We start from the raw sequence: 27,515 nt of genomic DNA on the forward strand, positions 1-27,515 counted from the left end.
ACAAATCCAAATTGCTGCTCTCTTTGTAGGCAAGCAAGGCTTTGTTGCAACTGCAATTCTTACTTCTTCTTGAAATGTAGGGACGACAGTACATTCCATCACATCCATCTAGTGTACACAGGTAGGTCCATTGTGGCGGGCAGGCGAGCGGGCGGGCTGCTTTATTGGCTGTTTGCTGTTCCCCTACTCCACTCCACTATTTGACTGTTGTGCTGCATCAATCAATCAATCAATCAATCAATCAATCAATCAGTGGCTGGCTCAGGTGCAGCTCTTTAACTTACCTAAAAGGGAGGGCGGAGAGAAGACAAGGAAGGTGAATGAGGTGTTCCAATGTGAAATGCCGGAAACACAGAAACACAGACGACACACAACAAGAGGTGGCAATCTATTCATTAATTGCATTTAATCAATGAGCTCATTATCACTCATGCATTGTCCAACAGGTGTTGAAATAATGGGATTAAAAGGGGAGATCCCTTCAGAAAGACAGAAACAATAGCAAAGACAAAAAACACTTTTGGAATCTGCTTTTAGTCAACACATAAGGAAAGGGTGCACCGGTCCTGGAAATACTGCAATACCAGGTCAATGCGTGGAGTGGACAGAGCAAGCTCTATTTCCATCTCCCTGTTCTAAAGATCCATTTAATATATGGTCCCCAGATAGGGGACGTATCAGATATTAAACTGATAAGAACAGATACTACACTTGATCTTAGCCAAAAGGCCGAGAAGCGATAACCCGAACGGGCCGCGTGTTGCCCGAGCCTGCCCGATACTGCTGTTCAGCCCTTGCAGCGATTCAGCCTACTTCTAGGCAATTCCATGGGGCCCTGCAGGCTCACACACTCACAGCTACACGGGAGGTGAATAAAGGCCGGAGAGGAAGCCAGACAGGATTTGCTTCTTTTGCTTGCACCACAATGCAGTGCTGAAAGAGGAGGAATCTACATAAAAACGCCTTCCTGGCAACGCCCAAATGCCCTGCTGCCATACAGATAAACACTGGCAGCGGCAGCAAGTGCATGCCCACAGCCACCCCTTGTTCCTTCACACCTTGTATCAGCTGTAATCCAGTCCAGTCCAGTGCTGCCTGCTGAGCAGCACTGACCAATACTGCCTGGGTCCAGGCTTTTATCTCTGAGGCCCCATTATGATGTCAGAAAGCTGGCTCTGGAATCCTGAGGGCTCCACTATGACACGTGCAAAGTTCCGTCTGAACTTTATATAAGACGGTGAGGCTCAGTCAGTCACTCAGTGTTGCCTGAGAGGGCAACACTGCAACAGCCGGCCGCCAGGCTGTCTTTTTTTTGCACAGCTAGTTGCCTCCAGGAGGCCACAAGAGGGAGACAAGGGACTGCAAAATGGAAAATAGGCATCCACCAACTTTACAGACAACTTCTCCTTGCTCCTACAACCTCCATCCTTGCACAGTTTGTTATTCTTCTAGGTAACATAGTAACAAATCCAAATTGCTGCTCTCTTTGTAGGCAAGCAAGGCTTTGTTGCAACTGCAATTCTTACTTCTTCTTGAAATGTAGGGACGACAGTACATTCCATCACATCCATCTAGTGTACACAGGTAGGTCCATTGTGGCGGGCAGGCGAGCGGGCGGGCTGCTTTATTGGCTGTTTGCTGTTCCCCTACTCCACTCCACTATTTGACTGTTGTGCTGCATCAATCAATCAATCAATCAATCAATCAATCAATCAATCAATCAGTGGCTGGCTCAGGTGCAGCTCTTTAACTTACCTAAAAGGGAGGGCGGAGAGAAGACAAGGAAGGTGAATGAGGTGTTCCAATGTGAAATGCCGGAAACACAGAAACACAGACGACACACAACAAGAGGTGGCAATCTATTCATTAATTGCATTTAATCAATGAGCTCATTATCACTCATGCATTGTCCAACAGGTGTTGAAATAATGGGATTAAAAGGGGAGATCCCTTCAGAAAGACAGAAACAATAGCAAAGACAAAAAACACTTTTGGAATCTGCTTTTAGTCAACACATAAGGAAAGGGTGCACCGGTCCTGGAAATACTGCAATACCAGGTCAATGCGTGGAGTGGACAGAGCAAGCTCTATTTCCATCTCCCTGTTCTAAAGATCCATTTAATATATGGTCCCCAGATAGGGGACGTATCAGATATTAAACTGATAAGAACAGATACTACACTTGATCTTAGCCAAAAGGCCGAGAAGCGATAACCCGAACGGGCCGCGTGTTGCCCGAGCCTGCCCGATACTGCTGTTCAGCCCTTGCAGCGATTCAGCCTACTTCTAGGCAATTCCATGGGGCCCTGCAGGCTCACACACTCACAGCTACACGGGAGGTGAATAAAGGCCGGAGAGGAAGCCAGACAGGATTTGCTTCTTTTGCTTGCACCACAATGCAGTGCTGAAAGAGGAGGAATCGACATAAAAACGCCTTCCTGGCAACGCCCAAATGCCCTGCTGCCATGCAGATAAACACTGGCAGCGGCAGCAAGTGCATGCCCACAGCCACCCCTTGTTCCTTCACACCTTGTATCAGCTGTAATCCAGTCCAGTCCAGTGCTGCCTGCTGAGCAGCACTGACCAACACTGCCTGGGCCCAGGCTTTTATCTCTGAGGCCCCATTATGATGTCAGAAAGCTGGCTCTGGAATCCTGAGGGCTCCACTATGACACGTGCAAAGTTCCGTCTGAACTTTATATAAGACGGTGAGGCTCAGTCAGTCACTCAGTGTTGCCTGAGAGGGCAACACTGCAACAGCCGGCCGCCAGGCTGTCTTTTTTTTGCACAGCTAGTTGCCTCCAGGAGGCCACAAGAGGGAGACAAGGGACTGCAAAATGGAAAATAGGCATCCACCAACTTTACAGACAACTTCTCCTTGCTCCTACAACCTCCATCCTTGCACAGTTTGTTATTCTTCTAGGTAACATAGTAACAAATCCAAATTGCTGCTCTCTTTGTAGGCAAGCAAGGCTTTGTTGCAACTGCAATTCTTACTTCTTCTTGAAATGTAGGGACGACAGTACATTCCATCACATCCATCTAGTGTACACAGGTAGGTCCATTGTGGCGGGCAGGCGAGCGGGCGGGCTGCTTTATTGGCTGTTTGCTGTTCCCCTACTCCACTCCACTATTTGACTGTTGTGCTGCATCAATCAATCAATCAATCAATCAATCAATCAATCAATCAATCAATCAGTGGCTGGCTCAGGTGCAGCTCTTTAACTTACCTAAAAGGGAGGGCGGAGAGAAGACAAGGAAGGTGAATGAGGTGTTCCAATGTGAAATGCCGGAAACACAGAAACACAGACGACACACAACAAGAGGTGGCAATCTATTCATTAATTGCATTTAATCAATGAGCTCATTATCACTCATGCATTGTCCAACAGGTGTTGAAATAATGGGATTAAAAGGGGAGATCCCTTCAGAAAGACAGAAACAATAGCAAAGACAAAAAACACTTTTGGAATCTGCTTTTAGTCAACACATAAGGAAAGGGTGCACCAGTCCTGGAAATACTGCAATACCAGGTCAATGCGTGGAGTGGACAGAGCAAGCTCTATTTCCATCTCCCTGTTCTAAAAATCCATTTAATATATGGTCCCCAGATAGGGGACGTATCAGATATTAAACTGATAAGAACAGATACTACACTTGATCTTAGCCAAAAGGCCGAGAAGCGATAACCCGAACGGGCCGCGCGTTGCCCGAGCCTGCCCGATACTGCTGTTCAGCCCTTGCAGCGATTCAGCCTACTTCTAGGCAATTCCATGGGGCCCTGCAGGCTCACACACTCACAGCTACACGGGAGGTGAATAAAGGCCGGAGAGGAAGCCAGACAGGATTTGCTTCTTTTGCTTGCACCACAATGCAGTGCTGAAAGAGGAGGAATCTACATAAAAACGCCTTCCTGGCAACGCCCAAATGCCCTGCTGCCATGCAGATAAACACTGGCAGCGGCAGCAAGTGCATGCCCACAGCCACCCCTTGTTCCTTCACACCTTGTATCAGCTGTAATCCAGTCCAGTCCAGTGCTGCCTGCTGAGCAGCACTGACCAACACTGCCTGGGCCCAGGCTTTTATCTCTGAGGCCCCATTATGATGTCAGAAAGCTGGCTCTGGAATCCTGAGGGCTCCACTATGACACGTGCAAAGTTCCGTCTGAACTTTATATAAGACGGTGAGGCTCAGTCAGTCACTCAGTGTTGCCTGAGAGGGCAACACTGCAACAGCCGGCCGCCAGGCTGTCTTTTTTTTGCACAGCTAGTTGCCTCCAGGAGGCCACAAGAGGGAGACAAGGGACTGCAAAATGGAAAATAGGCATCCACCAACTTTACAGACAACTTCTCCTTGCTCCTACAACCTCCATCCTTGCACAGTTTGTTATTCTTCTAGGTAACATAGTAACAAATCCAAATTGCTGCTCTCTTTGTAGGCAAGCAAGGCTTTGTTGCAACTGCAATTCTTACTTCTTCTTGAAATGTAGGGACGACAGTACATTCCATCACATCCATCTAGTGTACACAGGTAGGTCCATTGTGGCGGGCAGGCGAGCGGGCGGGCTGCTTTATTGGCTGTTTGCTGTTCCCCTACTCCACTCCACTATTTGACTGTTGTGCTGCATCAATCAATCAATCAATCAATCAATCAATCAATCAATCAATCAATCAAGTGGCTGGCTCAGGTGCAGCTCTTTAACTTACCTAAAAGGGAGGGCGGAGAGAAGACAAGGAAGGTGAATGAGGTGTTCCAATGTGAAATGCCGGAAACACAGAAACACAGACGACACACAACAAGAGGTGGCAATCTATTCATTAATTGCATTTAATCAATGAGCTCATTATCACTCATGCATTGTCCAACAGGTGTTGAAATAATGGGATTAAAAGGGGAGATCCCTTCAGAAAGACAGAAACAATAGCAAAGACAAAAAACACTTTTGGAATCTGCTTTTAGTCAACACATAAGGAAAGGGTGCACCGGTCCTGGAAATACTGCAATACCAGGTCAATGCGTGGAGTGGACAGAGCAAGCTCTATTTCCATCTCCCTGTTCTAAAAATCCATTTAATATATGGTCCCCAGATAGGGGACGTATCAGATATTAAACTGATAAGAACAGATACTACACTTGATCTTAGCCAAAAGGCCGAGAAGCGATAACCCGAACGGGCCGCGCGTTGCCCGAGCCTGCCCGATACTGCTGTTCAGCCCTTGCAGCGATTCAGCCTACTTCTAGGCAATTCCATGGGGCCCTGCAGGCTCACACACTCACAGCTACACGGGAGGTGAATAAAGGCCGGAGAGGAAGCCAGACAGGATTTGCTTCTTTTGCTTGCACCACAATGCAGTGCTGAAAGAGGAGGAATCTACATAAAAACGCCTTCCTGGCAACGCCCAAATGCCCTGCTGCCATGCAGATAAACACTGGCAGCGGCAGCAAGTGCATGCCCACAGCCACCCCTTGTTCCTTCACACCTTGTATCAGCTGTAATCCAGTCCAGTCCAGTGCTGCCTGCTGAGCAGCACTGACCAACACTGCCTGGGCCCAGGCTTTTATCTCTGAGGCCCCATTATGATGTCAGAAAGCTGGCTCTGGAATCCTGAGGGCTCCACTATGACACGTGCAAAGTTCCGTCTGAACTTTATATAAGACGGTGAGGCTCAGTCAGTCACTCAGTGTTGCCTGAGAGGGCAACACTGCAACAGCCGGCCGCCAGGCTGTCTTTTTTTTGCACAGCTAGTTGCCTCCAGGAGGCCACAAGAGGGAGACAAGGGACTGCAAAATGGAAAATAGGCATAAAATAGGCATCCACCAACTTTACAGACAACTTCTCCTTGCTCCTACAACCTCCATCCTTGCACAGTTTGTTATTCTTCTAGGTAACATAGTAACAAATCCAAATTGCTGCTCTCTTTGTAGGCAAGCAAGGCTTTGTTGCAACTGCAATTCTTACTTCTTCTTGAAATGTAGGGACGACAGTACATTCCATCACATCCATCTAGTGTACACAGGTAGGTCCATTGTGGCGGGCAGGCGAGCGGGCGGGCTGCTTTATTGGCTGTTTGCTGTTCCCCTACTCCACTCCACTATTTGACTGTTGTGCTGCATCAATCAATCAATCAATCAATCAATCAATCAATCAATCAATCAATCAATCAATCAATCAATCAGTGGCTGGCTCAGGTGCAGCTCTTTAACTTACCTAAAAGGGAGGGCGGAGAGAAGACAAGGAAGGTGAATGAGGTGTTCCAATGTGAAATGCCGGAAACACAGAAACACAGACGACACACAACAAGAGGTGGCAATCTATTCATTAATTGCATTTAATCAATGAGCTCATTATCACTCATGCATTGTCCAACAGGTGTTGAAATAATGGGATTAAAAGGGGAGATCCCTTCAGAAAGACAGAAACAATAGCAAAGACAAAAAACACTTTTGGAATCTGCTTTTAGTCAACACATAAGGAAAGGGTGCACCGGTCCTGGAAATACTGCAATACCAGGTCAATGCGTGGAGTGGACAGAGCAAGCTCTATTTCCATCTCCCTGTTCTAAAAATCCATTTAATATATGGTCCCCAGATAGGGGACGTATCAGATATTAAACTGATAAGAACAGATACTACACTTGATCTTAGCCAAAAGGCCGAGAAGCGATAACCCGAACGGGCCGCGCGTTGCCCGAGCCTGCCCGATACTGCTGTTCAGCCCTTGCAGCGATTCAGCCTACTTCTAGGCAATTCCATGGGGCCCTGCAGGCTCACACACTCACAGCTACACGGGAGGTGAATAAAGGCCGGAGAGGAAGCCAGACAGGATTTGCTTCTTTTGCTTGCACCACAATGCAGTGCTGAAAGAGGAGGAATCTACATAAAAACGCCTTCCTGGCAACGCCCAAATGCCCTGCTGCCATGCAGATAAACACTGGCAGCGGCAGCAAGTGCATGCCCACAGCCACCCCTTGTTCCTTCACACCTTGTATCAGCTGTAATCCAGTCCAGTCCAGTGCTGCCTGCTGAGCAGCACTGACCAACACTGCCTGGGCCCAGGCTTTTATCTCTGAGGCCCCATTATGATGTCAGAAAGCTGGCTCTGGAATCCTGAGGGCTCCACTATGACACGTGCAAAGTTCCGTCTGAACTTTATATAAGACGGTGAGGCTCAGTCAGTCACTCAGTGTTGCCTGAGAGGGCAACACTGCAACAGCCGGCCGCCAGGCTGTCTTTTTTTTGCACAGCTAGTTGCCTCCAGGAGGCCACAAGAGGGAGACAAGGGACTGCAAAATGGAAAATAGGCATCCACCAACTTTACAGACAACTTCTCCTTGCTCCTACAACCTCCATCCTTGCACAGTTTGTTATTCTTCTAGGTAACATAGTAACAAATCCAAATTGCTGCTCTCTTTGTAGGCAAGCAAGGCTTTGTTGCAACTGCAATTCTTACTTCTTCTTGAAATGTAGGGACGACAGTACATTCCATCACATCCATCTAGTGTACACAGGTAGGTCCATTGTGGCGGGCAGGCGAGCGGGCGGGCTGCTTTATTGGCTGTTTGCTGTTCCCCTACTCCACTCCACTATTTGACTGTTGTGCTGCATCAATCAATCAATCAATCAATCAATCAATCAATCAATCAATCAATCAATCAATCAATCAATCAATCAATCAGTGGCTGGCTCAGGTGCAGCTCTTTAACTTACCTAAAAGGGAGGGCGGAGAGAAGACAAGGAAGGTGAATGAGGTGTTCCAATGTGAAATGCCGGAAACACAGAAACACAGACGACACACAACAAGAGGTGGCAATCTATTCATTAATTGCATTTAATCAATGAGCTCATTATCACTCATGCATTGTCCAACAGGTGTTGAAATAATGGGATTAAAAGGGGAGATCCCTTCAGAAAGACAGAAACAATAGCAAAGACAAAAAACACTTTTGGAATCTGCTTTTAGTCAACACATAAGGAAAGGGTGCACCGGTCCTGGAAATACTGCAATACCAGGTCAATGCGTGGAGTGGACAGAGCAAGCTCTATTTCCATCTCCCTGTTCTAAAAATCCATTTAATATATGGTCCCCAGATAGGGGACGTATCAGATATTAAACTGATAAGAACAGATACTACACTTGATCTTAGCCAAAAGGCCGAGAAGCGATAACCCGAACGGGCCGCGCGTTGCCCGAGCCTGCCCGATACTGCTGTTCAGCCCTTGCAGCGATTCAGCCTACTTCTAGGCAATTCCATGGGGCCCTGCAGGCTCACACACTCACAGCTACACGGGAGGTGAATAAAGGCCGGAGAGGAAGCCAGACAGGATTTGCTTCTTTTGCTTGCACCACAATGCAGTGCTGAAAGAGGAGGAATCGACATAAAAACGCCTTCCTGGCAACGCCCAAATGCCCTGCTGCCATGCAGATAAACACTGGCAGCGGCAGCAAGTGCATGCCCACAGCCACCCCTTGTTCCTTCACACCTTGTATCAGCTGTAATCCAGTCCAGTCCAGTGCTGCCTGCTGAGCAGCACTGACCAACACTGCCTGGGCCCAGGCTTTTATCTCTGAGGCCCCATTATGATGTCAGAAAGCTGGCTCTGGAATCCTGAGGGCTCCACTATGACACGTGCAAAGTTCCGTCTGAACTTTATATAAGACGGTGAGGCTCAGTCAGTCACTCAGTGTTGCCTGAGAGGGCAACACTGCAACAGCCGGCCGCCAGGCTGTCTTTTTTTTGCACAGCTAGTTGCCTCCAGGAGGCCACAAGAGGGAGACAAGGGACTGCAAAATGGAAAATAGGCATCCACCAACTTTACAGACAACTTCTCCTTGCTCCTACAACCTCCATCCTTGCACAGTTTGTTATTCTTCTAGGTAACATAGTAACAAATCCAAATTGCTGCTCTCTTTGTAGGCAAGCAAGGCTTTGTTGCAACTGCAATTCTTACTTCTTCTTGAAATGTAGGGACGACAGTACATTCCATCACATCCATCTAGTGTACACAGGTAGGTCCATTGTGGCGGGCAGGCGAGCGGGCGGGCTGCTTTATTGGCTGTTTGCTGTTCCCCTACTCCACTCCACTATTTGACTGTTGTGCTGCATCAATCAATCAATCAATCAATCAATCAATCAATCAATCAATCAGTGGCTGGCTCAGGTGCAGCTCTTTAACTTACCTAAAAGGGAGGGCGGAGAGAAGACAAGGAAGGTGAATGAGGTGTTCCAATGTGAAATGCCGGAAACACAGAAACACAGACAACACACAACAAGAGGTGGCAATCTATTCATTAATTGCATTTAATCAATGAGCTCATTATCACTCATGCATTGTCCAACAGGTGTTGAAATAATGGGATTAAAAGGGGAGATCCCTTCAGAAAGACAGAAACAATAGCAAAGACAAAAAACACTTTTGGAATCTGCTTTTAGTCAACACATAAGGAAAGGGTGCACCGGTCCTGGAAATACTGCAATACCAGGTCAATGCGTGGAGTGGACAGAGCAAGCTCTATTTCCATCTCCCTGTTCTAAAAATCCATTTAATATATGGTCCCCAGATAGGGGACGTATCAGATATTAAACTGATAAGAACAGATACTACACTTGATCTTAGCCAAAAGGCCGAGAAGCGATAACCCGAACGGGCCGCGCGTTGCCCGAGCCTGCCCGATACTGCTGTTCAGCCCTTGCAGCGATTCAGCCTACTTCTAGGCAATTCCATGGGGCCCTGCAGGCTCACACACTCACAGCTACACGGGAGGTGAATAAAGGCCGGAGAGGAAGCCAGACAGGATTTGCTTCTTTTGCTTGCACCACAATGCAGTGCTGAAAGAGGAGGAATCTACATAAAAACGCCTTCCTGGCAACGCCCAAATGCCCTGCTGCCATGCAGATAAACACTGGCAGCGGCAGCAAGTGCATGCCCACAGCCACGCCTTGTTCCTTCACACCTTGTATCAGCTGTAATCCAGTCCAGTCCAGTGCTGCCTGCTGAGCAGCACTGACCAACACTGCCTGGGCCCAGGCTTTTATCTCTGAGGCCCCATTATGATGTCAGAAAGCTGGCTCTGGAATCCTGAGGGCTCCACTATGACACGTGCAAAGTTCCGTCTGAACTTTATATAAGACGGTGAGGCTCAGTCAGTCACTCAGTGTTGCCTGAGAGGGCAACACTGCAACAGCCGGCCGCCAGGCTGTCTTTTTTTTGCACAGCTAGTTGCCTCCAGGAGGCCACAAGAGGGAGACAAGGGACTGCAAAATGGAAAATAGGCATCCACCAACTTTACAGACAACTTCTCCTTGCTCCTACAACCTCCATCCTTGCACAGTTTGTTATTCTTCTAGGTAACATAGTAACAAATCCAAATTGCTGCTCTCTTTGTAGGCAAGCAAGGCTTTGTTGCAACTGCAATTCTTACTTCTTCTTGAAATGTAGGGACGACAGTACATTCCATCACATCCATCTAGTGTACACAGGTAGGTCCATTGTGGCGGGCAGGCGAGCGGGCGGGCTGCTTTATTGGCTGTTTGCTGTTCCCCTACTCCACTCCACTATTTGACTGTTGTGCTGCATCAATCAATCAATCAATCAATCAATCAATCAATCAATCAATCAATCAATCAATCAATCAGTGGCTGGCTCAGGTGCAGCTCTTTAACTTACCTAAAAGGGAGGGCGGAGAGAAGACAAGGAAGGTGAATGAGGTGTTCCAATGTGAAATGCCGGAAACACAGAAACACAGACGACACACAACAAGAGGTGGCAATCTATTCATTAATTGCATTTAATCAATGAGCTCATTATCACTCATGCATTGTCCAACAGGTGTTGAAATAATGGGATTAAAAGGGGAGATCCCTTCAGAAAGACAGAAACAATAGCAAAGACAAAAAACACTTTTGGAATCTGCTTTTAGTCAACACATAAGGAAAGGGTGCACCGGTCCTGGAAATACTGCAATACCAGGTCAATGCGTGGAGTGGACAGAGCAAGCTCTATTTCCATCTCCCTGTTCTAAAAATCCATTTAATATATGGTCCCCAGATAGGGGACGTATCAGATATTAAACTGATAAGAACAGATACTACACTTGATCTTAGCCAAAAGGCCGAGAAGCGATAACCCGAACGGGCCGCGCGTTGCCCGAGCCTGCCCGATACTGCTGTTCAGCCCTTGCAGCGATTCAGCCTACTTCTAGGCAATTCCATGGGGCCCTGCAGGCTCACACACTCACAGCTACACGGGAGGTGAATAAAGGCCGGAGAGGAAGCCAGACAGGATTTGCTTCTTTTGCTTGCACCACAATGCAGTGCTGAAAGAGGAGGAATCTACATAAAAACGCCTTCCTGGCAACGCCCAAATGCCCTGCTGCCATGCAGATAAACACTGGCAGCGGCAGCAAGTGCATGCCCACAGCCACCCCTTGTTCCTTCACACCTTGTATCAGCTGTAATCCAGTCCAGTCCAGTGCTGCCTGCTGAGCAGCACTGACCAACACTGCCTGGGCCCAGGCTTTTATCTCTGAGGCCCCATTATGATGTCAGAAAGCTGGCTCTGGAATCCTGAGGGCTCCACTATGACACGTGCAAAGTTCCGTCTGAACTTTATATAAGACGGTGAGGCTCAGTCAGTCACTCAGTGTTGCCTGAGAGGGCAACACTGCAACAGCCGGCCGCCAGGCTGTCTTTTTTTTGCACAGCTAGTTGCCTCCAGGAGGCCACAAGAGGGAGACAAGGGACTGCAAAATGGAAAATAGGCATCCACCAACTTTACAGACAACTTCTCCTTGCTCCTACAACCTCCATCCTTGCACAGTTTGTTATTCTTCTAGGTAACATAGTAACAAATCCAAATTGCTGCTCTCTTTGTAGGCAAGCAAGGCTTTGTTGCAACTGCAATTCTTACTTCTTCTTGAAATGTAGGGACGACAGTACATTCCATCACATCCATCTAGTGTACACAGGTAGGTCCATTGTGGCGGGCAGGCGAGCGGGCGGGCTGCTTTATTGGCTGTTTGCTGTTCCCCTACTCCACTCCACTATTTGACTGTTGTGCTGCATCAATCAATCAATCAATCAATCAATCAATCAATCAATCAATCAATCAATCAATCAATCAATCAATCAATCAGTGGCTGGCTCAGGTGCAGCTCTTTAACTTACCTAAAAGGGAGGGCGGAGAGAAGACAAGGAAGGTGAATGAGGTGTTCCAATGTGAAATGCCGGAAACACAGAAACACAGACGACACACAACAAGAGGTGGCAATCTATTCATTAATTGCATTTAATCAATGAGCTCATTATCACTCATGCATTGTCCAACAGGTGTTGAAATAATGGGATTAAAAGGGGAGATCCCTTCAGAAAGACAGAAACAATAGCAAAGACAAAAAACACTTTTGGAATCTGCTTTTAGTCAACACATAAGGAAAGGGTGCACCGGTCCTGGAAATACTGCAATACCAGGTCAATGCGTGGAGTGGACAGAGCAAGCTCTATTTCCATCTCCCTGTTCTAAAAATCCATTTAATATATGGTCCCCAGATAGGGGACGTATCAGATATTAAACTGATAAGAACAGATACTACACTTGATCTTAGCCAAAAGGCCGAGAAGCGATAACCCGAATGGGCCGCGCGTTGCCCGAGCCTGCCCGATACTGCTGTTCAGCCCTTGCAGCGATTCAGCCTACTTCTAGGCAATTCCATGGGGCCCTGCAGGCTCACACACTCACAGCTACACGGGAGGTGAATAAAGGCCGGAGAGGAAGCCAGACAGGATTTGCTTCTTTTGCTTGCACCACAATGCAGTGCTGAAAGAGGAGGAATCTACATAAAAACGCCTTCCTGGCAACGCCCAAATGCCCTGCTGCCATGCAGATAAACACTGGCAGCGGCAGCAAGTGCATGCCCACAGCCACCCCTTGTTCCTTCACACCTTGTATCAGCTGTAATCCAGTCCAGTCCAGTGCTGCCTGCTGAGCAGCACTGACCAACACTGCCTGGGCCCAGGCTTTTATCTCTGAGGCCCCATTATGATGTCAGAAAGCTGGCTCTGGAATCCTGAGGGCTCCACTATGACACGTGCAAAGTTCCGTCTGAACTTTATATAAGACGGTGAGGCTCAGTCAGTCACTCAGTGTTGCCTGAGAGGGCAACACTGCAACAGCCGGCCGCCAGGCTGTCTTTTTTTTGCACAGCTAGTTGCCTCCAGGAGGCCACAAGAGGGAGACAAGGGACTGCAAAATGGAAAATAGGCATCCACCAACTTTACAGACAACTTCTCCTTGCTCCTACAACCTCCATCCTTGCACAGTTTGTTATTCTTCTAGGTAACATAGTAACAAATCCAAATTGCTGCTCTCTTTGTAGGCAAGCAAGGCTTTGTTGCAACTGCAATTCTTACTTCTTCTTGAAATGTAGGGACGACAGTACATTCCATCACATCCATCTAGTGTACACAGGTAGGTCCATTGTGGCGGGCAGGCGAGCGGGCGGGCTGCTTTATTGGCTGTTTGCTGTTCCCCTACTCCACTCCACTATTTGACTGTTGTGCTGCATCAATCAATCAATCAATCAATCAATCAATCAATCAATCAATCAATCAATCAATCAATCAATCAATCAATCAGTGGCTGGCTCAGGTGCAGCTCTTTAACTTACCTAAAAGGGAGGGCGGAGAGAAGACAAGGAAGGTGAATGAGGTGTTCCAATGTGAAATGCCGGAAACACAGAAACACAGACGACACACAACAAGAGGTGGCAATCTATTCATTAATTGCATTTAATCAATGAGCTCATTATCACTCATGCATTGTCCAACAGGTGTTGAAATAATGGGATTAAAAGGGGAGATCCCTTCAGAAAGACAGAAACAATAGCAAAGACAAAAAAACACTTTTGGAATCTGCTTTTAGTCAACACATAAGGAAAGGGTGCACCGGTCCTGGAAATACTGCAATACCAGGTCAATGCGTGGAGTGGACAGAGCAAGCTCTATTTCCATCTCCCTGTTCTAAAAATCCATTTAATATATGGTCCCCAGATAGGGGACGTATCAGATATTAAACTGATAAGAACAGATACTACACTTGATCTTAGCCAAAAGGCCGAGAAGCGATAACCCGAACGGGCCGCGCGTTGCCCGAGCCTGCCCGATACTGCTGTTCAGCCCTTGCAGCGATTCAGCCTACTTCTAGGCAATTCCATGGGGCCCTGCAGGCTCACACACTCACAGCTACACGGGAGGTGAATAAAGGCCGGAGAGGAAGCCAGACAGGATTTGCTTCTTTTGCTTGCACCACAATGCAGTGCTGAAAGAGGAGGAATCTACATAAAAACGCCTTCCTGGCAACGCCCAAATGCCCTGCTGCCATGCAGATAAACACTGGCAGCGGCAGCAAGTGCATGCCCACAACCACCCCTTGTTCCTTCACACCTTGTATCAGCTGTAATCCAGTCCAGTCCAGTGCTGCCTGCTGAGCAGCACTGACCAACACTGCCTGGGCCCAGGCTTTTATCTCTGAGGCCCCATTATGATGTCAGAAAGCTGGCTCTGGAATCCTGAGGGCTCCACTATGACACGTGCAAAGTTCCGTCTGAACTTTATATAAGACGGTGAGGCTCAGTCAGTCACTCAGTGTTGCCTGAGAGGGCAACACTGCAACAGCCGGCCGCCAGGCTGTCTTTTTTTTGCACAGCTAGTTGCCTCCAGGAGGCCACAAGAGGGAGACAAGGGACTGCAAAATGGAAAATAGGCATCCACCAACTTTACAGACAACTTCTCCTTGCTCCTACAACCTCCATCCTTGCACAGTTTGTTATTCTTCTAGGTAACATAGTAACAAATCCAAATTGCTGCTCTCTTTGTAGGCAAGCAAGGCTTTGTTGCAACTGCAATTCTTACTTCTTCTTGAAATGTAGGGACGACAGTACATTCCATCACATCCATCTAGTGTACACAGGTAGGTCCATTGTGGCGGGCAGGCGAGCGGGCGGGCTGCTTTATTGGCTGTTTGCTGTTCCCCTACTCCACTCCACTATTTGACTGTTGTGCTGCATCAATCAATCAATCAATCAATCAATCAATCAATCAATCAATCAATCAATCAATCAATCAGTGGCTGGCTCAGGTGCAGCTCTTTAACTTACCTAAAAGGGAGGGCGGAGAGAAGACAAGGAAGGTGATTGAGGTGTTCCAATGTGAAATGCCGGAAACACAGAAACACAGACGACACACAACAAGAGGTGGCAATCTATTCATTAATTGCATTTAATCAATGAGCTCATTATCACTCATGCATTGTCCAACAGGTGTTGAAATAATGGGATTAAAAGGGGAGATCCCTTCAGAAAGACAGAAACAATAGCAAAGACAAAAAACACTTTTGGAATCTGCTTTTAGTCAACACATAAGGAAAGGGTGCACCGGTCCTGGAAATACTGCAATACCAGGTCAATGCGTGGAGTGGACAGAGCAAGCTCTATTTCCATCTCCCTGTTCTAAAAATCCATTTAATATATGGTCCCCAGATAGGGGACGTATCAGATATTAAACTGATAAGAACAGATACTACACTTGATCTTAGCCAAAAGGCCGAGAAGCGATAACCCGAACGGGCCGCGCGTTGCCCGAGCCTGCCCGATACTGCTGTTCAGCCCTTGCAGCGATTCAGCCTACTTCTAGGCAATTCCATGGGGCCCTGCAGGCTCACACACTCACAGCTACACGGGAGGTGAATAAAGGCCGGAGAGGAAGCCAGACAGGATTTGCTTCTTTTGCTTGCACCACAATGCAGTGCTGAAAGAGGAGGAATCTACATAAAAACGCCTTCCTGGCAACGCCCAAATGCCCTGCTGCCATGCAGATAAACACTGGCAGCGGCAGCAAGTGCATGCCCACAGCCACCCCTTGTTCCTTCACACCTTGTATCAGCTGTAATCCAGTCCAGTCCAGTGCTGCCTGCTGAGCAGCACTGACCAACACTGCCTGGGCCCAGGCTTTTATCTCTGAGGCCCCATTATGATGTCAGAAAGCTGGCTCTGGAATCCTGAGGGCTCCACTATGACACGTGCAAAGTTCCGTCTGAACTTTATATAAGACGGTGAGGCTCAGTCAGTCACTCAGTGTTGCCTGAGAGGGCAACACTGCAACAGCCGGCCGCCAGGCTGTCTTTTTTTTGCACAGCTAGTTGCCTCCAGGAGGCCACAAGAGGGAGACAAGGGACTGCAAAATGGAAAATAGGCATCCACCAACTTTACAGACAACTTCTCCTTGCTCCTACAACCTCCATCCTTGCACAGTTTGTTATTCTTCTAGGTAACATAGTAACAAATCCAAATTGCTGCTCTCTTTGTAGGCAAGCAAGGCTTTGTTGCAACTGCAATTCTTACTTCTTCTTGAAATGTAGGGACGACAGTACATTCCATCACATCCATCTAGTGTACACAGGTAGGTCCATTGTGGCGGGCAGGCGAGCGGGCGGGCTGCTTTATTGGCTGTTTGCTGTTCCCCTACTCCACTCCACTATTTGACTGTTGTGCTGCATCAATCAATCAATCAATCAATCAATCAATCAATCAATCAATCAATCAATCAATCAGTGGCTGGCTCAGGTGCAGCTCTTTAACTTACCTAAAAGGGAGGGCGGAGAGAAGACAAGGAAGGTGAATGAGGTGTTCCAATGTGAAATGCCGGAAACACAGAAACACAGACGACACACAACAAGAGGTGGCAATCTATTCATTAATTGCATTTAATCAATGAGCTCATTATCACTCATGCATTGTCCAACAGGTGTTGAAATAATGGGATTAAAAGGGGAGATCCCTTCAGAAAGACAGAAACAATAGCAAAGACAAAAAAACACTTTTGGAATCTGCTTTTAGTCAACACATAAGGAAAGGGTGCACCGGTCCTGGAAATACTGCAATACCAGGTCAATGCGTGGAGTGGACAGAGCAAGCTCTATTTCCATCTCCCTGTTCTAAAAATCCATTTAATATATGGTCCCCAGATAGGGGACGTATCAGATATTAAACTGATAAGAACAGATACTACACTTGATCTTAGCCAAAAGGCCGAGAAGCGATAACCCGAACGGGCCGCGCGTTGCCCGAGCCTGCCCGATACTGCTGTTCAGCCCTTGCAGCGATTCAGCCTACTTCTAGGCAATTCCATGGGGCCCTGCAGGCTCACACACTCACAGCTACACGGGAGGTGAATAAAGGCCGGAGAGGAAGCCAGACAGGATTTGCTTCTTTTGCTTGCACCACAATGCAGTGCTGAAAGAGGAGGAATCTACATAAAAACGCCTTCCTGGCAACGCCCAAATGCCCTGCTGCCATGCAGATAAACACTGGCAGCGGCAGCAAGTGCATGCCCACAGCCACCCCTTGTTCCTTCACACCTTGTATCAGCTGTAATCCAGTCCAGTCCAGTGCTGCCTGCTGAGCAGCACTGACCAACACTGCCTGGGCCCAGGCTTTTATCTCTGAGGCCCCATTATGATGTCAGAAAGCTGGCTCTGGAATCCTGAGGGCTCCACTATGACACGTGCAAAGTTCCGTCTGAACTTTATATAAGACGGTGAGGCTCAGTCAGTCACTCAGTGTTGCCTGAGAGGGCAACACTGCAACAGCCGGCCGCCAGGCTGTCTTTTTTTTGCACAGCTAGTTGCCTCCAGGAGGCCACAAGAGGGAGACAAGGGACTGCAAAATGGAAAATAGGCATCCACCAACTTTACAGACAACTTCTCCTTGCTCCTACAACCTCCATCCTTGCACAGTTTGTTATTCTTCTAGGTAACATAGTAACAAATCCAAATTGCTGCTCTCTTTGTAGGCAAGCAAGGCTTTGTTGCAACTGCAATTCTTACTTCTTCTTGAAATGTAGGGACGACAGTACATTCCATCACATCCATCTAGTGTACACAGGTAGGTCCATTGTGGCGGGCAGGCGAGCGGGCGGGCTGCTTTATTGGCTGTTTGCTGTTCCCCTACTCCACTCCACTATTTGACTGTTGTGCTGCATCAATCAATCAATCAATCAATCAATCAATCAATCAATCAATCAGTGGCTGGCTCAGGTGCAGCTCTTTAACTTACCTAAAAGGGAGGGCGGAGAGAAGACAAGGAAGGTGAATGAGGTGTTCCAATGTGAAATGCCGGAAACACAGAAACACAGACGACACACAACAAGAGGTGGCAATCTATTCATTAATTGCATTTAATCAATGAGCTCATTATCACTCATGCATTGTCCAACAGGTGTTGAAATAATGGGATTAAAAGGGGAGATCCCTTCAGAAAGACAGAAACAATAGCAAAGACAAAAAACACTTTTGGAATCTGCTTTTAGTCAACACATAAGGAAAGGGTGCACCGGTCCTGGAAATACTGCAATACCAGGTCAATGCGTGGAGTGGACAGAGCAAGCTCTATTTCCATCTCCCTGTTCTAAAAATCCATTTAATATATGGTCCCCAGATAGGGGACGTATCAGATATTAAACTGATAAGAACAGATACTACACTTGATCTTAGCCAAAAGGCCGAGAAGCGATAACCCGAACGGGCCGCGCGTTGCCCGAGCCTGCCCGATACTGCTGTTCAGCCCTTGCAGCGATTCAGCCTACTTCTAGGCAATTCCATGGGGCCCTGCAGGCTCACACACTCACAGCTACACGGGAGGTGAATAAAGGCCGGAGAGGAAGCCAGACAGGATTTGCTTCTTTTGCTTGCACCACAATGCAGTGCTGAAAGAGGAGGAATCTACATAAAAACGCCTTCCTGGCAATGCCCAAATGCCCTGCTGCCATGCAGATAAACACTGGCAGCGGCAGCAAGTGCATGCCCACAGCCACCCCTTGTTCCTTCACACCTTGTATCAGCTGTAATCCAGTCCAGTCCAGTGCTGCCTGCTGAGCAGCACTGACCAACACTGCCTGGGCCCAGGCTTTTATCTCTGAGGCCCCATTATGATGTCAGAAAGCTGGCTCTGGAATCCTGAGGGCTCCACTATGACACGTGCAAAGTTCCGTCTGAACTTTATATAAGACGGTGAGGCTCAGTCAGTCACTCAGTGTTGCCTGAGAGGGCAACACTGCAACAGCCGGCCGCCAGGCTGTCTTTTTTTTGCACAGCTAGTTGCCTCCAGGAGGCCACAAGAGGGAGACAAGGGACTGCAAAATGGAAAATAGGCATCCACCAACTTTACAGACAACTTCTCCTTGCTCCTACAACCTCCATCCTTGCACAGTTTGTTATTCTTCTAGGTAACATAGTAACAAATCCAAATTGCTGCTCTCTTTGTAGGCAAGCAAGGCTTTGTTGCAACTGCAATTCTTACTTCTTCTTGAAATGTAGGGACGACAGTACATTCCATCACATCCATCTAGTGTACACAGGTAGGTCCATTGTGGCGGGCAGGCGAGCGGGCGGGCTGCTTTATTGGCTGTTTGCTGTTCCCCTACTCCACTCCACTATTTGACTGTTGTGCTGCATCAATCAATCAATCAATCAATCAATCAATCAATCAATCAATCAATCAGTGGCTGGCTCAGGTGCAGCTCTTTAACTTACCTAAAAGGGAGGGCGGAGAGAAGACAAGGAAGGTGAATGAGGTGTTCCAATGTGAAATGCCGGAAACACAGAAACACAGACGACACACAACAAGAGGTGGCAATCTATTCATTAATTGCATTTAATCAATGAGCTCATTATCACTCATGCATTGTCCAACAGGTGTTGAAATAATGGGATTAAAAGGGGAGATCCCTTCAGAAAGACAGAAACAATAGCAAAGACAAAAAACACTTTTGGAATCTGCTTTTAGTCAACACATAAGGAAAGGGTGCACCGGTCCTGGAAATACTGCAATACCAGGTCAATGCGTGGAGTGGACAGAGCAAGCTCTATTTCCATCTCCCTGTTCTAAAAATCCATTTAATATATGGTCCCCAGATAGGGGACGTATCAGATATTAAACTGATAAGAACAGATACTACACTTGATCTTAGCCAAAAGGCCGAGAAGCGATAACCCGAACGGGCCGCGCGTTGCCCGAGCCTGCCCGATACTGCTGTTCAGCCCTTGCAGCGATTCAGCCTACTTCTAGGCAATTCCATGGGGCCCTGCAGGCTCACACACTCACAGCTACACGGGAGGTGAATAAAGGCCGGAGAGGAAGCCAGACAGGATTTGCTTCTTTTGCTTGCACCACAATGCAGTGCTGAAAGAGGAGGAATCTACATAAAAACGCCTTCCTGGCAACGCCCAAATGCCCTGCTGCCATGCAGATAAACACTGGCAGCGGCAGCAAGTGCATGCCCACAGCCACCCCTTGTTCCTTCACACCTTGTATCAGCTGTAATCCAGTCCAGTCCAGTGCTGCCTGCTGAGCAGCACTGACCAATACTGCCTGGGTCCAGGCTTTTATCTCTGAGGCCCCATTATGATGTCAGAAAGCTGGCTCTGGAATCCTGAGGGCTCCACTATGACACGTGCAAAGTTCCGTCTGAACTTTATATAAGACGGTGAGGCTCAGTCAGTCACTCAGTGTTGCCTGAGAGGGCAACACTGCAACAGCCGGCCGCCAGGCTGTCTTTTTTTTGCACAGCTAGTTGCCTCCAGGAGGCCACAAGAGGGAGACAAGGGACTGCAAAATGGAAAATAGGCATCCACCAACTTTACAGACAACTTCTCCTTGCTCCTACAACCTCCATCCTTGCACAGTTTGTTATTCTTCTAGGTAACATAGTAACAAATCCAAATTGCTGCTCTCTTTGTAGGCAAGCAAGGCTTTGTTGCAACTGCAATTCTTACTTCTTCTTGAAATGTAGGGACGACAGTACATTCCATCACATCCATCTAGTGTACACAGGTAGGTCCATTGTGGCGGGCAGGCGAGCGGGCGGGCTGCTTTATTGGCTGTTTGCTGTTCCCCTACTCCACTCCACTATTTGACTGTTGTGCTGCATCAATCAATCAATCAATCAATCAATCAATCAATCAATCAATCAATCAATCAATCAGTGGCTGGCTCAGGTGCAGCTCTTTAACTTACCTAAAAGGGAGGGCGGAGAGAAGACAAGGAAGGTGAATGAGGTGTTCCAATGTGAAATGCCGGAAACACAGAAACACAGACGACACACAACAAGAGGTGGCAATCTATTCATTAATTGCATTTAATCAATGAGCTCATTATCACTCATGCATTGTCCAACAGGTGTTGAAATAATGGGATTAAAAGGGGAGATCCCTTCAGAAAGACAGAAACAATAGCAAAGACAAAAAACACTTTTGGAATCTGCTTTTAGTCAACACATAAGGAAAGGGTGCACCGGTCCTGGAAATACTGCAATACCAGGTCAATGCGTGGAGTGGACAGAGCAAGCTCTATTTCCATCTCCCTGTTCTAAAAATCATTTAATATATGGTCCCCAGATAGGGGACGTATCAGATATTAAACTGATAAGAACAGATACTACACTTGATCTTAGCCAAAAGGCCGAGAAGCGATAACCCGAACGGGCCGCGCGTTGCCCGAGCCTGCCCGATACTGCTGTTCAGCCCTTGCAGCGATTCAGCCTACTTCTAGGCAATTCCATGGGGCCCTGCAGGCTCACACACTCACAGCTACACGGGAGGTGAATAAAGGCCGGAGAGGAAGCCAGACAGGATTTGCTTCTTTTGCTTGCACCACAATGCAGTGCTGAAAGAGGAGGAATCTACATAAAAACGCCTTCCTGGCAACGCCCAAATGCCCTGCTGCCATGCAGATAAACACTGGCAGCGGCAGCAAGTGCATGCCCACAGCCACCCCTTGTTCCTTCACACCTTGTATCAGCTGTAATCCAGTCCAGTCCAGTGCTGCCTGCTGAGCAGCACTGACCAACACTGCCTGGGCCCAGGCTTTTATCTCTGAGGCCCCATTATGATGTCAGAAAGCTGGCTCTGGAATCCTGAGGGCTCCACTATGACACGTGCAAAGTTCCGTCTGAACTTTATATAAGACGGTGAGGCTCAGTCAGTCACTCAGTGTTGCCTGAGAGGGCAACACTGCAACAGCCGGCCGCCAGGCTGTCTTTTTTTTGCACAGCTAGTTGCCTCCAGGAGGCCACAAGAGGGAGACAAGGGACTGCAAAATGGAAAATAGGCATCCACCAACTTTACAGACAACTTCTCCTTGCTCCTACAACCTCCATCCTTGCACAGTTTGTTATTCTTCTAGGTAACATAGTAACAAATCCAAATTGCTGCTCTCTTTGTAGGCAAGCAAGGCTTTGTTGCAACTGCAATTCTTACTTCTTCTTGAAATGTAGGGACGACAGTACATTCCATCACATCCATCTAGTGTACACAGGTAGGTCCATTGTGGCGGGCAGGCGAGCGGGCGGGCTGCTTTATTGGCTGTTTGCTGTTCCCCTACTCCACTCCACTATTTGACTGTTGTGCTGCATCAATCAATCAATCAATCAATCAATCAATCAGTGGCTGGCTCAGGTGCAGCTCTTTAACTTACCTAAAAGGGAGGGCGGAGAGAAGACAAGGAAGGTGAATGAGGTGTTCCAATGTGAAATGCCGGAAACACAGAAACACAGACGACACACAACAAGAGGTGGCAATCTATTCATTAATTGCATTTAATCAATGAGCTCATTATCACTCATGCATTGTCCAACAGGTGTTGAAATAATGGGATTAAAAGGGGAGATCCCTTCAGAAAGACAGAAACAATAGCAAAGACAAAAAACACTTTTGGAATCTGCTTTTAGTCAACACATAAGGAAAGGGTGCACCGGTCCTGGAAATACTGCAATACCAGGTCAATGCGTGGAGTGGACAGAGCAAGCTCTATTTCCATCTCCCTGTTCTAAAAATCCATTTAATATATGGTCCCCAGATAGGGGACGTATCAGATATTAAACTGATAAGAACAGATACTACACTTGATCTTAGCCAAAAGGCCGAGAAGCGATAACCCGAACGGGCCGCGCGTTGCCCGAGCCTGCCCGATACTGCTGTTCAGCCCTTGCAGCGATTCAGCCTACTTCTAGGCAATTCCATGGGGCCCTGCAGGCTCACACACTCACAGCTACACGGGAGGTGAATAAAGGCCGGAGAGGAAGCCAGACAGGATTTGCTTCTTTTGCTTGCACCACAATGCAGTGCTGAAAGAGGAGGAATCTACATAAAAACGCCTTCCTGGCAACGCCCAAATGCCCTGCTGCCATGCAGATAAACACTGGCAGCGGCAGCAAGTGCATGCCCACAGCCACCCCTTGTTCCTTCACACCTTGTATCAGCTGTAATCCAGTCCAGTCCAGTGCTGCCTGCTGAGCAGCACTGACCAACACTGCCTGGGCCCAGGCTTTTATCTCTGAGGCCCCATTATGATGTCAGAAAGCTGGCTCTGGAATCCTGAGGGCTCCACTATGACACGTGCAAAGTTCCGTCTGAACTTTATATAAGACGGTGAGGCTCAGTCAGTCACTCAGTGTTGCCTGAGAGGGCAACACTGCAACAGCCGGCCGCCAGGCTGTCTTTTTTTTGCACAGCTAGTTGCCTCCAGGAGGCCACAAGAGGGAGACAAGGGACTGCAAAATGGAAAATAGGCATCCACCAACTTTACAGACAACTTCTCCTTGCTCCTACAACCTCCATCCTTGCACAGTTTGTTATTCTTCTAGGTAACATAGTAACAAATCCAAATTGCTGCTCTCTTTGTAGGCAAGCAAGGCTTTGTTGCAACTGCAATTCTTACTTCTTCTTGAAATGTAGGGACGACAGTACATTCCATCACATCCATCTAGTGTACACAGGTAGGTCCATTGTGGCGGGCAGGCGAGCGGGCGGGCTGCTTTATTGGCTGTTTGCTGTTCCCCTACTCCACTCCACTATTTGACTGTTGTGCTGCATCAATCAATCAATCAATCAATCAATCAATCAATCAATCAGTGGCTGGCTCAGGTGCAGCTCTTTAACTTACCTAAAAGGGAGGGCGGAGAGAAGACAAGGAAGGTGAATGAGGTGTTCCAATGTGAAATGCCGGAAACACAGAAACACAGACGACACACAACAAGAGGTGGCAATCTATTCATTAATTGCATTTAATCAATGAGCTCATTATCACTCATGCATTGTCCAACAGGTGTTGAAATAATGGGATTAAAAGGGGAGATCCCTTCAGAAAGACAGAAACAATAGCAAAGACAAAAAACACTTTTGGAATCTGCTTTTAGTCAACACATAAGGAAAGGGTGCACCGGTCCTGGAAATACTGCAATACCAGGTCAATGCGTGGAGTGGACAGAGCAAGCTCTATTTCCATCTCCCTGTTCTAAAAATCCATTTAATATATGGTCCCCAGATAGGGGACGTATCAGATATTAAACTGATAAGAACAGATACTACACTTGATCTTAGCCAAAAGGCCGAGAAGCGATAACCCGAACGGGCCGCGCGTTGCCCGAGCCTGCCCGATACTGCTGTTCAGCCCTTGCAGCGATTCAGCCTACTTCTAGGCAATTCCATGGGGCCCTGCAGGCTCACACACTCACAGCTACACGGGAGGTGAATAAAGGCCGGAGAGGAAGCCAGACAGGATTTGCTTCTTTTGCTTGCACCACAATGCAGTGCTGAAAGAGGAGGAATCTACATAAAAACGCCTTCCTGGCAACGCCCAAATGCCCTGCTGCCATGCAGATAAACACTGGCAGCGGCAGCAAGTGCATGCCCACAGCCACCCCTTGTTCCTTCACACCTTGTATCAGCTGTAATCCAGTCCAGTCCAGTGCTGCCTGCTGAGCAGCACTGACCAACACTGCCTGGGCCCAGGCTTTTATCTCTGAGGCCCCATTATGATGTCAGAAAGCTGGCTCTGGAATCCTGAGGGCTCCACTATGACACGTGCAAAGTTCCGTCTGAACTTTATATAAGACGGTGAGGCTCAGTCAGTCACTCAGTGTTGCCTGAGAGGGCAACACTGCAACAGCCGGCCGCCAGGCTGTCTTTTTTTTGCACAGCTAGTTGCCTCCAGGAGGCCACAAGAGGGAGACAAGGGACTGCAAAATGGAAAATAGGCATCCACCAACTTTACAGACAACTTCTCCTTGCTCCTACAACCTCCATCCTTGCACAGTTTGTTATTCTTCTAGGTAACATAGTAACAAATCCAAATTGCTGCTCTCTTTGTAGGCAAGCAAGGCTTTGTTGCAACTGCAATTCTTACTTCTTCTTGAAATGTAGGGACGACAGTACATTCCATCACATCCATCTAGTGTACACAGGTAGGTCCATTGTGGCGGGCAGGCGAGCGGGCGGGCTGCTTTATTGGCTGTTTGCTGTTCCCCTACTCCACTCCACTATTTGACTGTTGTGCTGCATCAATCAATCAATCAATCAATCAATCAATCAATCAATCAGTGGCTGGCTCAGGTGCAGCTCTTTAACTTACCTAAAAGGGAGGGCGGAGAGAAGACAAGGAAGGTGAATGAGGTGTTCCAATGTGAAATGCCGGAAACACAGAAACACAGACGACACACAACAAGAGGTGGCAATCTATTCATTAATTGCATTTAATCAATGAGCTCATTATCACTCATGCATTGTCCAACAGGTGTTGAAATAATGGGATTAAAAGGGGAGATCCCTTCAGAAAGACAGAAACAATAGCAAAGACAAAAAACACTTTTGGAATCTGCTTTTAGTCAACACATAAGGAAAGGGTGCACCGGTCCTGGAAATACTGCAATACCAGGTCAATGCGTGGAGTGGACAGAGCAAGCTCTATTTCCATCTCCCTGTTCTAAAAATCCATTTAATATATGGTCCCCAGATAGGGGACGTATCAGATATTAAACTGATAAGAACAGATACTACACTTGATCTTAGCCAAAAGGCCGAGAAGCGATAACCCGAACGGGCCGCGCGTTGCCCGAGCCTGCCCGATACTGCTGTTCAGCCCTTGCAGCGATTCAGCCTACTTCTAGGCAATTCCATGGGGCCCTGCAGGCTCACACACTCACAGCTACACGGGAGGTGAATAAAGGCCGGAGAGGAAGCCAGACAGGATTTGCTTCTTTTGCTTGCACCACAATGCAGTGCTGAAAGAGGAGGAATCTACATAAAAACGCCTTCCTGGCAACGCCCAAATGCCCTGCTGCCATGCAGATAAACACTGGCAGCGGCAGCAAGTGCATGCCCACAGCCACCCCTTGTTCCTTCACACCTTGTATCAGCTGTAATCCAGTCCAGTCCAGTGCTGCCTGCTGAGCAGCACTGACCAACACTGCCTGGGCCCAGGCTTTTATCTCTGAGGCCCCATTATGATGTCAGAAAGCTGGCTCTGGAATCCTGAGGGCTCCACTATGACACGTGCAAAGTTCCGTCTGAACTTTATATAAGACGGTGAGGCTCAGTCAGTCACTCAGTGTTGCCTGAGAGGGCAACACTGCAACAGCCGGCCGCCAGGCTGTCTTTTTTTTGCACAGCTAGTTGCCTCCAGGAGGCCACAAGAGGGAGACAAGGGACTGCAAAATGGAAAATAGGCATCCACCAACTTTACAGACAACTTCTCCTTGCTCCTACAACCTCCATCCTTGCACAGTTTGTTATTCTTCTAGGTAACATAGTAACAAATCCAAATTGCTGCTCTCTTTGTAGGCAAGCAAGGCTTTGTTGCAACTGCAATTCTTACTTCTTCTTGAAATGTAGGGACGACAGTACATTCCATCACATCCATCTAGTGTACACAGGTAGGTCCATTGTGGCGGGCAGGCGAGCGGGCGGGCTGCTTTATTGGCTGTTTGCTGTTCCCCTACTCCACTCCACTATTTGACTGTTGTGCTGCATCAATCAATCAATCAATCAATCAATCAATCAATCAATCAATCAATCAATCAATCAATCAATCAGTGGCTGGCTCAGGTGCAGCTCTTTAACTTACCTAAAAGGGAGGGCGGAGAGAAGACAAGGAAGGTGAATGAGGTGTTCCAATGTGAAATGCCGGAAACACAGAAACACAGACGACACACAACAAGAGGTGGCAATCTATTCATTAATTGCATTTAATCAATGAGCTCATTATCACTCATGCATTGTCCAACAGGTGTTGAAATAATGGGATTAAAAGGGGAGATCCCTTCAGAAAGACAGAAACAATAGCAAAGACAAAAAACACTTTTGGAATCTGCTTTTAGTCAACACATAAGGAAAGGGTGCACCGGTCCTGGAAATACTGCAATACCAGGTCAATGCGTGGAGTGGACAGAGCAAGCTCTATTTCCATCTCCCTGTTCTAAAAATCCATTTAATATATGGTCCCCAGATAGGGGACGTATCAGATATTAAACTGATAAGAACAGATACTACACTTGATCTTAGCCAAAAGGCCGAGAAGCGATAACCCGAACGGGCCGCGCGTTGCCCGAGCCTGCCCGATACTGCTGTTCAGCCCTTGCAGCGATTCAGCCTACTTCTAGGCAATTCCATGGGGCCCTGCAGGCTCACACACT

General features: G+C 47.7%; 19 non-coding genes across 19 annotated transcripts; all 19 read right to left on the minus strand.

Annotated features, from left to right (window-relative positions):
• Positions 1-550: 550 nt before the first annotated feature.
• On the minus strand, positions 551-741 carry LOC142729970 (U2 spliceosomal RNA). The gene has a single exon (XR_012878650.1). It is a non-coding gene; the product is annotated as a U2 spliceosomal RNA (small nuclear RNA).
• Positions 742-2,021: 1,280 nt separating this feature from the next.
• LOC142729972 (U2 spliceosomal RNA) lies at positions 2,022-2,212 on the minus strand. The gene has a single exon (XR_012878652.1). It is a non-coding gene; the product is annotated as a U2 spliceosomal RNA (small nuclear RNA).
• A 1,284-nt stretch (positions 2,213-3,496) lies between these two features.
• On the minus strand, positions 3,497-3,687 carry LOC142729964 (U2 spliceosomal RNA). The gene has a single exon (XR_012878644.1). It is a non-coding gene; the product is annotated as a U2 spliceosomal RNA (small nuclear RNA).
• Positions 3,688-4,972: 1,285 nt separating this feature from the next.
• On the minus strand, positions 4,973-5,163 carry LOC142729804 (U2 spliceosomal RNA). The gene has a single exon (XR_012878500.1). It is a non-coding gene; the product is annotated as a U2 spliceosomal RNA (small nuclear RNA).
• Positions 5,164-6,474: 1,311 nt separating this feature from the next.
• LOC142729805 (U2 spliceosomal RNA) lies at positions 6,475-6,665 on the minus strand. The gene has a single exon (XR_012878501.1). It is a non-coding gene; the product is annotated as a U2 spliceosomal RNA (small nuclear RNA).
• A 1,308-nt stretch (positions 6,666-7,973) lies between these two features.
• Positions 7,974-8,164, minus strand: LOC142729806 (U2 spliceosomal RNA). The gene has a single exon (XR_012878502.1). It is a non-coding gene; the product is annotated as a U2 spliceosomal RNA (small nuclear RNA).
• Positions 8,165-9,444: 1,280 nt separating this feature from the next.
• LOC142729807 (U2 spliceosomal RNA) lies at positions 9,445-9,635 on the minus strand. The gene has a single exon (XR_012878503.1). It is a non-coding gene; the product is annotated as a U2 spliceosomal RNA (small nuclear RNA).
• A 1,296-nt stretch (positions 9,636-10,931) lies between these two features.
• LOC142729809 (U2 spliceosomal RNA) lies at positions 10,932-11,122 on the minus strand. The gene has a single exon (XR_012878504.1). It is a non-coding gene; the product is annotated as a U2 spliceosomal RNA (small nuclear RNA).
• Positions 11,123-12,430: 1,308 nt separating this feature from the next.
• Positions 12,431-12,621, minus strand: LOC142729810 (U2 spliceosomal RNA). The gene has a single exon (XR_012878505.1). It is a non-coding gene; the product is annotated as a U2 spliceosomal RNA (small nuclear RNA).
• Positions 12,622-13,930: 1,309 nt separating this feature from the next.
• LOC142729811 (U2 spliceosomal RNA) lies at positions 13,931-14,121 on the minus strand. The gene has a single exon (XR_012878506.1). It is a non-coding gene; the product is annotated as a U2 spliceosomal RNA (small nuclear RNA).
• Positions 14,122-15,417: 1,296 nt separating this feature from the next.
• On the minus strand, positions 15,418-15,608 carry LOC142729813 (U2 spliceosomal RNA). Its single transcript, XR_012878508.1, has one exon. It is a non-coding gene; the product is annotated as a U2 spliceosomal RNA (small nuclear RNA).
• A 1,293-nt stretch (positions 15,609-16,901) lies between these two features.
• Positions 16,902-17,092, minus strand: LOC142729814 (U2 spliceosomal RNA). Its single transcript, XR_012878509.1, has one exon. It is a non-coding gene; the product is annotated as a U2 spliceosomal RNA (small nuclear RNA).
• Positions 17,093-18,372: 1,280 nt separating this feature from the next.
• LOC142729815 (U2 spliceosomal RNA) lies at positions 18,373-18,563 on the minus strand. The gene has a single exon (XR_012878510.1). It is a non-coding gene; the product is annotated as a U2 spliceosomal RNA (small nuclear RNA).
• Positions 18,564-19,847: 1,284 nt separating this feature from the next.
• On the minus strand, positions 19,848-20,038 carry LOC142729816 (U2 spliceosomal RNA). Its single transcript, XR_012878511.1, has one exon. It is a non-coding gene; the product is annotated as a U2 spliceosomal RNA (small nuclear RNA).
• Positions 20,039-21,330: 1,292 nt separating this feature from the next.
• LOC142729980 (U2 spliceosomal RNA) lies at positions 21,331-21,520 on the minus strand. Its single transcript, XR_012878659.1, has one exon. It is a non-coding gene; the product is annotated as a U2 spliceosomal RNA (small nuclear RNA).
• Positions 21,521-22,788: 1,268 nt separating this feature from the next.
• LOC142729817 (U2 spliceosomal RNA) lies at positions 22,789-22,979 on the minus strand. The gene has a single exon (XR_012878512.1). It is a non-coding gene; the product is annotated as a U2 spliceosomal RNA (small nuclear RNA).
• A 1,276-nt stretch (positions 22,980-24,255) lies between these two features.
• Positions 24,256-24,446, minus strand: LOC142729818 (U2 spliceosomal RNA). The gene has a single exon (XR_012878513.1). It is a non-coding gene; the product is annotated as a U2 spliceosomal RNA (small nuclear RNA).
• Positions 24,447-25,722: 1,276 nt separating this feature from the next.
• Positions 25,723-25,913, minus strand: LOC142729820 (U2 spliceosomal RNA). Its single transcript, XR_012878514.1, has one exon. It is a non-coding gene; the product is annotated as a U2 spliceosomal RNA (small nuclear RNA).
• Positions 25,914-27,213: 1,300 nt separating this feature from the next.
• Positions 27,214-27,404, minus strand: LOC142729821 (U2 spliceosomal RNA). Its single transcript, XR_012878515.1, has one exon. It is a non-coding gene; the product is annotated as a U2 spliceosomal RNA (small nuclear RNA).
• Between the last annotated feature and the right edge of the window lie 111 nt (positions 27,405-27,515).

Source organism: Rhinoderma darwinii, unplaced genomic scaffold, assembly GCF_050947455.1.
Source record: "Rhinoderma darwinii isolate aRhiDar2 unplaced genomic scaffold, aRhiDar2.hap1 Scaffold_737, whole genome shotgun sequence".
In the NCBI taxonomy this organism is placed as follows: domain Eukaryota; kingdom Metazoa; phylum Chordata; class Amphibia; order Anura; family Rhinodermatidae; genus Rhinoderma; species Rhinoderma darwinii.